The 15,433-nt window shown below is 57.8% G+C and overlaps 1 protein-coding gene across 6 annotated transcripts in view; it reads right to left on the reverse strand.

The window, feature by feature from the left end:
• Nucleotides 1-14,403, reverse strand: part of FOXP4 (forkhead box P4) — a 56,900-nt gene extending 42,497 nt beyond the window's left edge. For 4 of the 6 annotated variants that reach the window (XM_075555134.1, XM_075555130.1, XM_075555133.1 and 1 more), the window contains exon 1: nucleotides 13,920-14,402. The gene's annotated coding sequence lies outside the window, so the exon portion shown is untranslated. Of the gene's footprint in view, nucleotides 1-13,919 lie in introns of all 6 variants that reach the window. The other 2 variants (XM_075555132.1, XM_075555135.1) reach the window with 2 other exon arrangements.
• Nucleotides 14,404-15,433: the final 1,030 nt, after the last annotated feature.

The raw sequence follows: 15,433 nt of genomic DNA on the forward strand, positions 1-15,433 counted from the left end.
GGGGCTGCGAGGGAGCGTGTGCTCCCTTGGTTATCAGCTCCCTGGCCATCAGATCCAGGTGCTCGCTCAGCAGCTCAGCAGGTATTGCGTGCCTCTGTCACTGAGAGGTGAGGATCCCCAGGAGACTGCAGTGGTCCCGGCTTCTGCAGACTTACAGGCTGCCAACGGGCCAGCTCGCCTGCTGATGCCCGGGAGCTGCTTGTAACAAGCCTGTCCCACCTCCTCCTGCGTCAGTCCGGCGCTTGCCATTTGGAAAATGCAGACACTTACAGAGGTACTCCTTTCTCCTCCCGGAGGGCGGCTGACTGGGGGCATATGCCTCCAGCAGCGACCCTCCTCCACTCATTGGCCCAGCCAGAGTGGCACAGGACAGGGCACCGAGCCTGCTTGCATGGGGCAGATGTTCTGAGTGGGAGGCCGATGGGAAACAAACGAAGACACAAACATAACAACAAACTCACTGCCACCCAGGTGATTCTGACTCACAGTGACCAGGTATGGCAGAGGAGAATGGGCCCTGTGGGTTTCTACGGCTGTCTCTGTTTGCTGGAGCAAAGCCTCATCTTTCTCCCCTCAGAGCTGGTGGGTCAAACTGCCCACCCTGCAGGTGGGAGCCCAACCAGGACTGCTGACACAGGTAAATGGAGCTTTAGCAGGGTCACTCCTAGGAAAGATGAAGACAGGGAATGATGAGGAGGTTCTAGTTTCAATGGAGGAGGAGTTGGCGTGGACCAGGCCAAGTGTACAGTTGAAGGCAGCCTTTGCAGAGTGCCTGGTTCTGTTTCAGGTTTTTCCAGAGCAAAACTGGACACATGTGCCGATTATATAAAAAGACACGGGCGCCCTTATACATCCTTTGCTTTCTGGTCCTGTTGTTCTCGTTACCCTATCAGATCTTACAGCCGGCGAGGCATAGACCACTGCGCACTGACGGATGCTTCTCCATTACCCCAAGGCAGAGACCACCCTCCCCCATTTGGGCTCCGAGCCCCATAGATCCATCAGCCTTGGGACTCCAGGTGAGGGAGGGTTCTAAGGAGGCCGCACTCCTTGGGGGCTGTTCCTTCCCTGGGCCTTGTCTTGGTGACATTGAGCAGTTCAGTCACCAGTCTGAGCCTCCCTCTCCTTATCTGTGATATGGAGCTAATACCAAGGACCCTTCTCCTGCGGACTGCAGCAGAATGAGGGCGTTCAGAGAAAGGTAGGTGCTAGGCATTAGCGAGCTCAAGAGCAGTCTTGCTAGCAGTCAATTCTGCATGGTCTGTGAGTTACAAAGCGAGCTACCATCTCTGCCAGCACATGGTTCAACACTTGCAGAAATAGATGCCAGGCCCATTAATTTGAAGAGTTTAGGAGAAAGACAAGGCTTTCTACTCCCGTGAAGTGTTCGTCTTGGAAACCCACAGAGGCAGTTCTACCTAGTCCTGTAGGGTTGCCATGGTTGGCATGGATTCGATGGCAAATGCGTTTGGTTTCTGGTTTTTAAAGCACGGAGTGGCAGGGTGCAGGGCTGCCTAGAGGAAGGGTTGCGGCAGGTCTCTGGTTTGAGACTGAGCTGCCTGTTTCTGCTGCTCTCCCAAGCGTCAAATGTCTGAGGATGGCACAGGAGTGGGCAGTGTCTCTGCCCAACGTGACGGCACCTAACACCAGCAAAGCTAACAGACGTCCTAGTAGAAAAATGGGGGGAGAAAGATACAAAGAAGTAAACAGTGCCCCTAAATCTACTGTGCAGAGTAACTCCCTGATTGGCTTTGGGGATAGCCAGGGGAGCCCTGGTTGCCTAGTGGTCATGCACTGGGCTGCTAACTGAAGGTCAGCAGTTCAAGACCGCCAGCAGGAGCCCTGGTGGCAGAGTGGTTTCATGGTGGGCTGCAATCCACAGGGCCAGCGGGTCAAAACCACCAGCAGCTCTGAGGAGAATGTTGGGGCTTTCTCCTTCCTTAAAGAGTGAGTCTCAGAAACCCACAGGGGCAGTTCTGCCCTGTCCTCTAGAATGCATCTCTAAGTCGGATTATAGGTGAATCAGAAGAGGTGCAGACAGTTCTTGTTTAGCTTTACTTGTGACGCTGAAGGAGATCTGGTACTGTAGTGGGTCACTAGCTGGACTGCGAACCGAAAGGTCAGCAGTTTGGACCCAGCAGTGGTTCCAGGGAAGAAAGGTAGGGCTTTCTGCTCCCGTCAAGATTTACAGGTGCAGAAGTCCAAAGGGGCAGATCTACTCTGTCCTATAGGGTCACTATGAGTCAGAATCAACTCATGAGTAGTAGGTTCGGGTTTGGCTCAATGCAAGAAAAGGGCTTGAGTCTTGGCCAGGATTTAAAAGCTACACATGGTTCAATCATGTTCAAGTGAAAGCAAATTCATATAACATAAAAGGACAAGTCGGAGTTGTCCAGTTAAGTCATATGTAATTATACATCCTTCTAGTTAGTTCCATTTTCACTCTTTAGTATATAAAATTTTTAATGAAACTAGGGTCATTATATATGAATTTTCTAATTCTACTCATGCCGTACAGCCATAAGCACTTCCATGTGACATCAAATATTTGGAAAGCGACAGTTTTCGATGGCCACGTAATTCCCAAATGAGACCCACATTCCAGAATTCTACCAGGTTATTCAACTGCAGGGGGACTGGCTAAATAAATAATCCAATCTGTCAATCTATCTATACTTTTTCTTTTTTACCTTTTTTTTTGGTTTTTAATTACCTTTTATTTTGTTAGGAGCCCTGGTTGCATAGTGGTCATGCACGGGGCTGCTAACTGAAGGTCAGCAGGCCAACACCCCCAGCAGCTCTGAGGAGAACCACGGGGCTTTCTCCTCCAGAAAGAGGGACAGTCTCAGAAACCCTCAGGGGCAGTTCTATCCTGTCCTCCAGGTTGGCTGTGAGTCGGCATGGACTTGATGGCAATGAGTTTGATTTTCTTTTTAAGTCACCTTTTCTCGTTGTCAGACGGGCACGCTGCATTATTCACTGTTTGCTTCGCGTGCATGTCCAGAAGGGAATTGCCTGCTCAGATAGTAATGCAGATGTTTAAGACGTTTGCTGTATTTTATTTCCTGTCCACGTGTATTCAACATTCACGGGATTTGTTCAAATTGTGCCCTCCCGTCAGTAGTGCGCTTGTGTGCCAGAAGACACACAGCCTCTGGCCTTCTCAGTGGGTTCTCCCTGCTGGCTGAGTGCGTGATGGGGAGTTGGGTTGGTAACTACAGTACAGGGTCAGCAGTTCAACCACACCCCTCCCCTGGTGCCCCTCGGCGAAAGGCGGCTTTCTGCTCTACAAAGGTGGACAGTCTTTGAAACCCACAGGGGAAGTTCTGCTCAGTCCACTGGGTCACTATGAGTCGGAATCAACTCGATGGCAGTGGATATGGTTTTGTTTTCTCTTCGGCACCTTCTCCAGAACATTCTCAAACTGCCAAGCTCTCAACCCTGTGGAGTAGGGAAGAGTTGACCTAGCTGAGTAGTGGGGCTCCACCTGCAACTGACACAAGCAGAGTGGAATTAGGGCCTAAGGAGAGGCAGAGGAATAAAACCCAGCCCGTATTTTTGCCAGGAGTGCAAGAGGGGTGGGTTAGCAGCAGGGGCATGAATGGTTCCGTGGCAGAATCCTTGCCTTTCTTGCCGGAGCCCCACCTGCCATTCCCAGCCAATACACTTCGTACTGCATGTTGCCGTGAAGCTTAAACAAGTTTCAACAGAGCTTCCAGACTAAGGAAGAGCAGGAAGAAAGGCCTGGCAACTGAGTTCTGAAAAGTAGCCAAGGAAAACCCTGTGAATCACAACAGACCATAGGGACGGCGCAGTACTGGGGAGGGTTTCGTGCCCTTGCGTCTGGGGTTGCTGTGGGTCTAGGGAAAGAGTCAACATCAGCTAAGGATGGGGAAGGGAGAGACAGGCAAACACACCTATATATCAACATCACCTGGAGAGCATGAAGGAAAGGATCAATGCCGCCTCCCCCACCCCCACACCCCACCCCAGTGCATCAGAGCAAATTCTGAGTGAGACCAAGTGCAGTCCAAGTTCACAATCTCTGTCTTATAAAACACACTCCACACAACTTTGCACATGGGATATTAGATATACAATTGGGAGTTTTGGAATCCCAGAGGGGAAGGGCCAGGCTGGGAGGGAGGGAGGCTCACACTGGAATGGTTTCCTATAGAAGACTAGGCCCCTGGGCGGCTTGCCCATGAACTTGAAAGGTTAGCAGTGAGTGACTTGGAGGAAAGACCTGGGGGTCGTTGCTTCTGTAAGGATGACAGGAAACTCCTGGGGGGCAGTTCTACTTTGTAACAGGGGTGGGGGTGTCACTGTGAGTCAGTCTACTCCACAGCAACAGGCAACAGGTTAGGAGAGGACTTCGAACCAACCGTCTTAAGGCAGGCAGTCCCCAGCACAACACACTCTGCAAATAGATTTGAGTCTTAACCACCACCCCCACCTTAAAGAGTCCTTGAAGGCGCTCTCCTGCACACAGCATTGCACGCATTTCTCCAGCCGAAAGAAATGCACAGCAAAGACTCCTGGGGACGTGACAGGGTCACCTGGCTGCTCAGTGGCCAAACTGAATCCACGGTGGCTTTTCTGACTCCCAAACCAGTGCCCTCCCTTACGTGTCACCTCAGAGGTGCCAAAGCCCAGAGGGTTCACTCTGGATACCCTGGAATCACAACCTCCCCTTCACCCCCTCTCCCAGCTCCCCTCTCTGTTGGCTTCAGACCCCAGGTGCCCACCAGGACCTGGCAAGGTGGCCTTCCCCTGGACTCTTCTCCTGGTACCATGACCAAGAGGAAGAATTAACAATAAAGAAAAAAAGAGAGAACCAAAGATCCCACTCCATCTCATTAAGAAAGTAAACATAAGAGCCATCTAAGTGTCTAATTAAGCTCCTAATTAGTCCCTGCTTGTTACTAATGCAAATTAGATTACTCCGCTTAACTACAGCATGTCCACAACACCCTTGTTAATTGCGGCCTTTTGAAATTAAATTACTCCCTAATTAGCATATCAAAGCCATTGATTCGGAGCTGGGAAAGATGAGGGCAAGAGGAGCCGAATGCCAAGTTTGGTTAATCAGAGATGGGTAATTAAATAGTGACGTCTTATGTGGGGGGCCTGCTGGCAAAGGGTTGGGGGGGGATGCTTACCCAGAGCATGAGTGGCCATCTGGAGAGTGGTTGTGGTCATGCCCTTGGCATCAATGGCCTCCCGTGGGCCCAGGGAGGGTGGGTGTGGGTGGGTGGGTGGGAGGGTGGGTGGGTGGGTGTGTGTGTGTGTGTGTGTGTGTGTGTGTGTCCTGCCAGCCTGGGTCAGACCACTGGGCCTTTCCTTGGGCCCTGGCTGCTTAGCCCAGTCTGCCCCTGGGACATGCCCTGCTCCTCCCCCACCTGCCACGCCCATCTTGCAGTTTCTACGTGTGTCTTTACTGGGATATGAGGGGCCAATTCAAGGGCATCCAAAATGCATCCAGACTTGAATACACAGACCCTTTCCACACCTTCCCATTTCACGATTCATTCAAGCAGGGTGATTTCTGCCTCCCATGCCATGCTCTGCTCTTGTCCCACTCATGGGAGGGGGGGGGAGACAGCCAACTGTCAGCTCCAGCTCCGACGCCTCATCCACTCGCTCTGCGCCTCTCATGAGGTCCCCCAGGTGGACCCCGAAGTTTAGCTCAATCTCCTTCTAGACTAGAGAAAGGAGAGCTGTGCTCTCCTGAGTGGTGCGTCCCCCTCCCATCCCCATGCCCTGCACAGGGTGCTGGCTCAGGGAGGGAGGATTCTGAGGGGTTGGTTCAGCACCTGCTCATAGGTGGTTTCTGGCCAGCAGAGAAGAGTTGGAAGGCTGGGCATTCACCAAACCCCAGCTGTGTGCTTCCACTGTGCCAGAAGCTTGTACTTGTTATGCCACTGAACTTTCCCGACAGCCTCGTGAGGTAGGAACAAGCATGTTCGTTTTGCAGATGAAACGGAGGCTTTCGGGAGTTCAATTGGTCAGTTTGGCTTCTGCCTTTTGGCCCAAGGCTAGTGCAGTCAGAGGGTGTCCCCAGAGGTGGTTGCCGGGGGAGGATGAGCGAAAGCTGGAGGCTGAGACTTAAGGCAGCATTTCCTTGAGCTCGGTCGGTCAAGTCTGTCACTTGCCAAACATCTTCCTACCCCCCACCCCCAAACATTTTCCCTCTGGGCGTTCTTCCTCTTCACCAACCCCCAATATGAAACACACACAGTTGTTTATAGCAAGAGGCAGGGGCCAACCTGGGCATGGGTAGGCTTGTATTCATCTTAGACAGTTGGATGTGAATCAGATTTGGGTCAAGGTGCCCTTAAAGGTCTTCCCTGAGCCCTCTCCTACAGCAACCCCCCCAGTGGCTCAGACAACACACCTCCTCCCCAGCCAAGCTTCCCTACATTCACAGAGCGACATCAAGGCAGCTCCATGACCATGAGGACGACCCAAAGGCCCTTGGACACCAGGCGAGGCAAGGATGAGGCAGCTCAACAAAAACTTGACCCCCAGGGCCTATGGGTTTTGTTCTGTTCTGTTTTTCCAAAGAGGAGAAAGAGTGATGAAGATGTGAAACTTACCATTATAATGAACTTTATGTGGGTCAAGTGAGTCACATTGTGGCCTCTGACCCTCCCTGCTAGCTCTGTTCCCCTTGGCTGTGTGACCCTGGGAAGTCACACCACCTTTCCGGGTGGAGGTCAAATGGGAATGGCAATTAACACCACCTGGAGAACCTCTCAGGCCTGCTGTGAGACTCAGCTCCCTAGCCTGGGTCAAGGGACCACCTTGCCGCACCCTGCCCCTCCCAGACCCCTGATACTGGGATACTTTCTAGAACCTTCCTCTTCCGTCTTTCATGCCAGGCAGAGTGGGGGCTTCTAAGGCAGTGCTTCTCAACCTTCCTAATGCCGTGCCCCTTTAATACAGGTCCTCATGTGGTGGGGACCCCCAAGCATAACATTATTTTCCCTGCTACTTCATCACTGTCATTTTGCTACTGTGATGAATCATCGGGCAACCCCTCTAACAGGGTCGCAACCCACAGGTTGAGAACCGTTGGGGGTTCTTGAAAGTGTCCAGGGCTTGCTCCTGCAGCTTCCAGGAGGGGCTGCTGGGAGGCTGGGCAGTTTGTCCCACACTGGTAGCTCTGCCCCCACCCCGAGGCTTGAAGGGATCAGTCCTGGTGGGGGCAGTATCTAATAGCTGCCAGGTCCCTAAGTGGGACCCTCAGTGCCCCCTTCACCAACCAGAGTGTGGGTTGGAGTCTGTCCCCAGCTTGCCCCCAGGGTCCTCCCTAGAGCACAGAGGGTCAGGGTCAGGGTCAGGGCCAAATTCCCAACCCGTAGAGGTTTTGTTTATTTAAAGAGAGATCAAACAGAACCCAGGAGAGAGGTCGGGGCACTCCCACCAGCTCAGGAGAGGGGGATCCCAGCCAGTGCGCAGCCCACTAGGATCTGTGATTTTTATTTTAGAAAAATGAAAGAAATTAAAAAGCATGGCGGTGGAGGGGGGGAGAGTGGGGGTGGTGGAATGAAATGGGGGAGGTGAAGCTATTCTAGTGGGGGGGTAGCCTACAAGGGCCAAGTCGCTGCCTGCCACACTGAGCTCTCTCTCTCCCAACGAGATTCAATTAATTGATAACAAGAGGCATCAAATTAATTTCTGGAGGATGTGAGATTCTGATGAAGGAAATTCTCGTTGATGGGGATCGGCGGGAGGGGCAGGCAGCGCCCCTTATAATCAGGCTCCTCGCCAACTGCGTAATTGGGAGGGAGGAGACCCTGCTCGCCCCCAGGGGAAAGGAGAGTCCCCTGCCCTGCGCTCCACAGCGCCCCTTTTCCAGGAGGCGTCCAGGAATAAGCAGGCGCCGCTGGATGCGGAGGAACCTCCTGGCCTCCTTAGGAATGCCAAGAGAGGCGACAGATCATTCCTAAATTCGTGGTACCGATTAGGAAGTGCGCAGCTGTGCCCCTCGGGAGAAGTGGGTGGTGAGGTGTCACTATACCTGTGCGAGGCTAGACCCTGTTCCCGGGAACCCAGAACCTGCGAGGTTATCCTCGGTGCGCGGGCGGTCACGTGCAGCCTCCCGGGGTCGCTAAAAGGGGGTCGGGCCTCGGCCAATGCCTTTCCACCCTGCGCGCCGTTCCCTACGCACGGCCGACCGTGCTGGTCACAGCACCAGCAGTCCGTCAGTCTGCCCTGGCATTTCTCCCACGCCGGACGCTGCCTCCCTCCAGGAGCGCAGGCCCCAAACAGTAAGCTGCTTTCGGGAACTCCCGCGAGCAACGCACGGATGCGCTCGCGGGGCTCCCGGGCAGGCGGGCCAGCAAGCCAGAGTGCCTTCATCTGCAGAAGGGAAAGGGGCCTGCGGGCTTCTCCTAAAGGCTAACTCAACCCGCCGCAGCGCACAGCCCTCCAGCCACGCCACGAGATGCGGGGCAGCTGGGCAACTCCTCCTCCCTGCCCGCCGGGGCTTGACTTCGCGCCCCACGCGCGCGCGCACAGCTCCCGCAAATCCGGACAAGCCTGCTCGCTCCCAAACTCTCCCAGGCCGTGTGCCCTCGACCCCGCCGCCGCGCAGAAACGCACATCTGGGCGGGGAACCCCGCGGGAAAGAAGGAAGGATGTCTTACCAGTGATAGAGTCGGAGCTTCTATCACTGGGGGCTCCGCAGCCAGAAGTAGTGGTGGTGGTGGTGGTGGTGGTGGTGGTGGTGGTGGTGGTGGTGGTGGTGGCCCCGTTTGCGGAAAGAACCCAAACCCCTTCCCCCAGCCTGCCCCTACCTTACAGCGCATGGCGAGGGCACCCCACCACCACCCTCCTGCCCCTGGCTGGGATCCGATCTGCAGGAGATTCCGACCCAGGCTGTGTTGTCAGGTCCGCAGGACCCAGGGCCTTCCCCAAAGGCCTGCACTTGGTACATTTTGATGCTTCAAGTCGCTGGTGCCAGGTAGTATTGCCACCTTCCCGTCCCCGCCCCTCAGCAGCCCTGGCCCCCGCCCCACGTGTGTGGCAGGGCCAGCCCTGCCCTAAGGAGTACTAGCGGTGACCTTAGGCATCAGTCACTTCCGGTCCCAGCCGACCCTGCCCACCTCAAACAAATGCAAACGGATTGCTTTTGTACACATTCCACGCCCCATGTCCAACGTCCCAGTAGCACCGGGCAGAAACACCATCAACTCCTATCTGGCGCCACCCATCACAGGACTCCAGAGGGACCTCAGCCCCAGCTCTGGAGGCTACCGCGAGGGCCCGGGGAGGTGGGCAGGGCAGCTGGCGCAGAGGCAGAGCAGGTCCTAGAAGGCTGCTGGAGCTCGCGGAAAGTCCCTGGGCCTGGGAAGAGGGGTCCTGGGACCAGAGTGAGGAGAGGAGATGCAGTGGCCCGCAGTCAGGCCTCCGATGATAACCCGGACACTGCATCACCCCCCAAGCGCAGCAGTGCATCCCCTAAGGCGGCGGCGACATCTCTCTGCTTGCAGCTCAGGCAGGCAGTGACCAGAGAGCAGGCTCGGTGCGGCCGGCCCTGAGCCATCACCTAGAGCCAGCTGCACAGTACAGAGCACCAGGCAGAGGCTCCCTGGCTGGGAAGACGGCGAATGCGCCAAGAGTCAGCTCACTGTCAGGCTCCGGCAAGTTTCTTTTCACTTCTTTCGAGATGATCCATCCAGGGGTCGCTTCCAAATTGGCCTGAGCAGCACGCACGGACACACTTGTCTCCCAAGTGTCTTGGGGTTTCCAAATCCTGGAAATCTTCTCTTTCCCCTCCTTGTCATTCTTGGGAAATGAGCCCTCACATATGTAGGTCCCCAGAAGCACCTTGGGAGAGTACCCGTGGGACACTCCAAGGTCATGTGTGGGCAAAATGCCCAGGTTCCAAACTCAGAACCCTTCCTTTAGAGCAGTGGTTCCCAACCTTCCTCATGCCGTCACCCTTTCATACAGTCCCTCATGTGGTGGTGACCCCCCCAACCATAAAATTATTTTGTTGCTACTTCATCACCGTCATTTTGCTAGTTATGAATTGGGCGACCCTGTGAAAGGGTCCATTGATCCCCAAGGGGTCGCGACCCACAGGTTGAGAACCGCTGCTCTAAAGGGCAACCGACGAGAGAGCACAAAGCTTCACAATGGAGGGAAGAGAGGAAGCCCAGGTTTGAGAGGTAGGAAGGGGGGGGGGCATCAGGTAGCTTTGCCCACCCTATTTCTGCTCTTTCCCATAGCAGAGGCCCAAACCCTGCTGCAGACACTGGGAGGCAGGCACCCACACTAGTCCCTGCTTAACCACCAACTAGTTGTGTACCTCAGACATGTCCTTCATCTTCCTGGGACTCATGCTGCCGACCAGTACAGCAGAAGTCAAATGCTCAAGTATTTCCAATGTTTCCAACATTCAACCCAACACGTGGCCTAGCAGTAATGGGAATCTAATAAGAGCTACCTTTTGACGGCACGATGCTGGCTCGACCTTGATGTTGGCTCTCGCGTTCAACACCCGAGGGAAAAGGCACTACGATGGTTACTATAGACCTATACTTCCTTTATGAGAAAATAGAGGTTCTGAGAGTTGAATTAGGTTCTCCAAAAAAGTCTCATCCCTACAGCCAAATCCCCAAATCCCTTTCATCATGACAAATCTGCCCCCAGGGGAGACCCCGACCCTGGGTTCAGGACTAAATTCTGGAGCCAAGTCTGAGGAAGCCAGCCAGCCCATGGCGCTTGGGTCCAAAACAATACATGCCCTGCCTTGGCCTGGGGGAGTGGGAGAGTCCTGAGATGGTGGGGTGAGGTGGGAGGAGCTCTGTGAACCGGAGAGAGTGAGTTGGCAGCGTGAGCTGCTACAAAGGTAAAGAAAGATATTTTACCTGGCCGGGGTGGGAGGCTTGCCTTCTTCCTGGAGCTGCGAAGGGTTAAGATGCAGAGCAGGAGGGTGGGCACTGGGCCAGGGAGGCTTCTTAGGAGGATGACCCTTCCTTCTCTACCCCCAGCCTCTCTGTGCCCTGCCCCCACCCCCATCTCTCTGAAACAAGGGGAAACCCTTTCTCTTCCTCAGCCCAACAATATGCCTGCAGGCCTCTACCTTTATTCACTGCTTGGGTACCAGTGCCCAGCTCGGAACCTACACAGACAAGAGGGGAGGCTCAGCAAACATCTGGGGCATTAATGGATCAAAAGAAAGTCCCCAGCCCCCTAGTTTCACTGCCCCCTGCCCCCACACACTCAGGAAGAAGTGTTTAGAATAAGGGTCTAACACAGTGGTTCTCCACCTCCCTCATGCCGTGACCCTTTCATACAGTTCCTCATGTTGTGGCGATGCCACCCCAACCGTAAAATTATTTTTGTTGTGACTTCATCACTGTAAATTTTGCTACTGTTATGAATTGGGTGACCCCTGTGAAAGGGTTGTTCACCCACAAAGGGGTCACGACCCACAGGTTGAGAACCCCTGCAGGAGGTACACATTTTAGAAAATAGGAACCTACCAATCTGTTTGCAGGTGGCTAAGGGGATGTGGGGTTAGTCCAGGTATGGCTCCCAAGGAGGAGGGCACTTACACAGAAAGACAGAATACCCACCCAAGGGCCCTACGTTCAGTGCCAGGATGGCAGGTTAGCAATGGTCTCTGTGACTTCTGTATCAGAATCAGAGAGGGACACACGAGTTTGGGCCCAGGAAAGGTCAGATCCCACTGGGGTCCTGAACATACGTGGAGGGGTGGAGGTGGGGATGGTGGCAGTATGGGTCACCTTACCAAGCAGACAAGTGGAAGGCCAAGCCCACAGGAGGAGCCCAGTAAAACCAGACCCAGCGTGAGTAAGTCAGTCACCCAGGGTCCTCACAGGGCAGTCCCAGTCAGTGCCCTGCTTTCCAACCACCAGGTGACAAAGAGCTCCCGGGGCAAGACAAAGTTTCTCAAGAAAACAAAAAGGAGAAAAAAACAAGTCTGCAGACTTCCCCAAGCAGTTTTCCGCGGGGGCGGGCAAGGGTTGTCTGAGGTGGGCGCCTCTTCTTGGGGCAGCTCAGTCCCAGATGGGGCCCTGACCCAATCCTGGGGACTGAAAATGCACCATGCTGGCAGGGCCTGTTGCCCAAGAACGCATTCTGCCTGATTCTCCGTGGAAAGCAAACTTTGGGGTCTAAATTCCCCACTGGTAGTTTCCGTGGGGCTGGCCAGGCGCCAGCGAGGCTACAGGCCTGCCCAGCTGGTCCCTGGGCGACTTTCTCGCTGCTGCTTACACGAAGGGGGCAGGCCACAGCTCCACCCCCTTACACTGCGGGGGGGCCTGGCAGCAGCCCTCCAACACCATTCCAACACAGGACACCTTGAGCGGAATCCAGGTGCAGCGCTTTAAAATCTGGGTGAAGATGCTACAAACGCGCAGGAAAAACCCGCATGGGCCAAAATGCGTTCTCCACCGGAGACTCACTTTGGCAGCGATGGGTTGGTTGGAAAGGCAGCTTCAGACATGGGCATCCTCTGCCATTGAGGGGAAACGGTGTCCGCTCTCCCTACCTTGGGCCTACCATGCTAGGGCGAGGGTGAAGTGCAACTTGACCACCACGCCCGCGCGTGCAGCGAGGAAACTGACCAGGTGCGGCTTCCGAGCAAGCGGGGGACCGACAGACACGTCCATCTCCTCGTCCCCATACTCCCTTCTCCCCAACCGACGGGTCCGGGTGGGGCTTGGGTGTGCTTGAGGTTGCCCCAGCTGGGGGAGCGGGGGAATCCGCTGTCTTTAGGGCATGTGGCTCAGAATCCGCGTCCCGCGAAATCGCACGGTCCTTGGCAGGCGAGGGAACGGGGAGATCCCGGGGGTTCAGGGAGTCCCGCAGCCTAGCGAGCCCCGTGGTGTAGCGTCCCGTCCGGCATTCAATCGTCCCGGGCTCTGCCAGAGGACGGCCCGGCCCAAAGAAGTTTGTAGGGCGTTGGTGGGGGAGCTGGAGGTTGGGGCGCAGCTGGGGTGGCAGCCGCGGGTGGGGGTGGGGTGGTGTCCGAGGGAGACACTAGAATTTCAAGTCGGGGAGGGGGATCCCGCTTGGCCACTCGACACGCTTCGCTAACGCCCTCAAGCCGGGGTTGCCCCCCGCCCCCCATACTCGGAACGGGGGGGCTTCTCTCAAATGGGGTGAGTAGAGGTAACTACCGCATGGGTCCCCCCCACTCTCAGCTCAGGCGCACAAAGTCACGCCGCCGCTCGCACACGCTCCCAAGCCCTTGAGAAGTTTTCCGCTCTACCTCCGCGCGGATCAGGGAATGGGGGAAGGGGACGGCTGCCCCAGCACCTCGGAGGGGCGTCCCCAGCGGGGCTACTCCCTTTCTCCGCAGAGGCGGGGCGGCCCGTAGGACCAAGGTCCCCTCTCCCCGCATCTGCCTCCGGCGCGCCGAGGGGAGTCCCGTAGGACCCGGGGTGGGGGAGCCAACTTCATCACTTCCCTCCCCAATTCAGGAAAGTCCGGCCCGGGAAGTATTCTTTGTCTGACTCGGGGGCTTGGGCGGGGGGGGGTTCGTGCCCCCTTACACCCCACCCCTGGTGGTGGTGAGGCCGGGAGGAGGCGGGGCCCAGATTCTTGGGGGAGGGTGGGCCTCAGTGGCTTCCCCGGGCCCCCCTCCCGCCGCCGCGCACGGCCCCCACCTGTTCCCCGGACAGCGCGGGGCCCCCGCGGCCGGGCCCGGGGCGCGGGGGCGCAGGGCGCCGGGTCGGTGCCGCGCCGCGACTGGCCCGGGCTGGAACAAAGTGCGCCGGTCGGGCCCGGCTCCTCCCGGCGCCCTGCGCGGCTCCGGCGGGCAGTTTGCAAACACAAAGTGTGCCAGGGAGCGGGCGCGAGAGCGCGAGCGAGGGAGTTGGTCTGGCCGCCCGCCCAGCCCCCACCCGCGGCCACGGGCCCGGCCCGCCACCTACCTGTCCCGCCCGGCCGCTCCGTGCGGGCTCCGGCCCGTCAGCCCGCGCGGGGCATGGGGCTCGCTCCGGCCGCAGCCGGGGCCCGCCGCCGCCTGCCCGCCGGGGCTGCCCCTCCGCGCCGCGCAGCTCGGGGGCGTCCTCCCTCCGCGCCGCGCCGCGCCGCGCGCCCTAGCCCCGCCGGGGCATCGCACTTTGTGGGCGGCTCGCTCGCTCCGGCTCCGCTCCTCCTTCCCGGCTCTCCAGCGACGCTCGCTCGTCCGCTCCGGCTCCGGGCTCCGGGCTCCGGGACCCCGGCGTCCCCGCCCCCGGCCCAGCCCTGGTTCCGGCCCGGGCTCCTCCCCGCCGCGCCGCCGCCGCCGCCCGCGCCGCGCCCTCCTCGCGGGCTGGGGGCTCCGTCCCGGGCACCGGCCGCGCCGTCAGGACCGCAGGGGCGGCGGGCTCCGCACTCGGAGGGGCTGCGACTGAGCCGGGCTGCGAGCGGGCGCCGCGCGGGCGGGGCGGGGCGGGCGGGGGAGGAGGCGCGGCGGGGGAAGGAGGGAGCGCGCGGAGCTCCGGGAGGAGGAGGAGGAGGAGGAGGAGGGAGGGAGGGAGCGGGCGAGCGGCGCAGGGAGGGGAGACCAACTTCTGGCGCTACCATAATTCGCCTAAAGCAGGTGCAGCAACTTTCCCCCGGCGACGTTGGCGGCCCCGAGCGAGGACCGACCACGTGGACCCAACTTTCGGGGAGGATGACGTGGGGGCCCGGGTCGGATCTGAAACGGGGAGGTGGGGAGGCCTCCGTGATTCACCCCGCTCTCGGGCGGCTCCGCGTGTTGCCTGGCAAACCCCGGCCTCTCCCCGAGTCTGGAGGTACGGCGGGGCCCTGCTTTCCACGGGTCACTGGCTCCCGGCGGGCTGGGCCGGGCGCGGGGAGTGGCTAGGGGCCCAGAGCCTGGAGCCAGCGCTTGGCCCCAGCCCTTCCGGGCTCCCCGGTCGTTTTCCACGGCGTAGGGTCTCGGGTGGGCTTTTGAGCTGGGGTCCGTGAAGCTCCTGGGTTGGGCGAATGTTCCCCGCCCCACGGGCGGGCGCACGGCACGCCGCCTCCCTCTCTGGTCGGGGAATTTCCCGGCAAAGTGCGCCGCGAGCCAGTACTGACGGGGCCCAGGGGAGGCGAGGTGGGACAGCAGTGGTGGTAGTGTTGGTAGGTGTGTGTTGGGGTTTGGTAGAGGCGGGAGGTCCGCAGGAAGAGAGACCCACGATCTGATGGGAGCCTTAGACGCCCAGGAACATTTGAACACCCCACCCCACCCCCATCCTCTACCCCCCCACACCCAACTCATCTCTGTCCCTTCCTCTGCTTTGTGGATGGGGATAAGTGGCGGACATTTAAGGGTTCCCCGCCCCCACCCCCTGCCAGGGGTGCCCCCTGAGAGCCCAGCATTGGGAGAGAGGACCCTGCAGGTGGTGAGGGCAGGAAGGGAGTGGCCCCTGAAGGAGCCGGTTTAAATCACCTGAGGCAGGTGACTATGGGCAGA

The sequence above is a fragment of the Tenrec ecaudatus genome, chromosome 7, assembly GCF_050624435.1.
Source record: "Tenrec ecaudatus isolate mTenEca1 chromosome 7, mTenEca1.hap1, whole genome shotgun sequence".
NCBI lineage: Eukaryota > Metazoa > Chordata > Mammalia > Afrosoricida > Tenrecidae > Tenrec > Tenrec ecaudatus.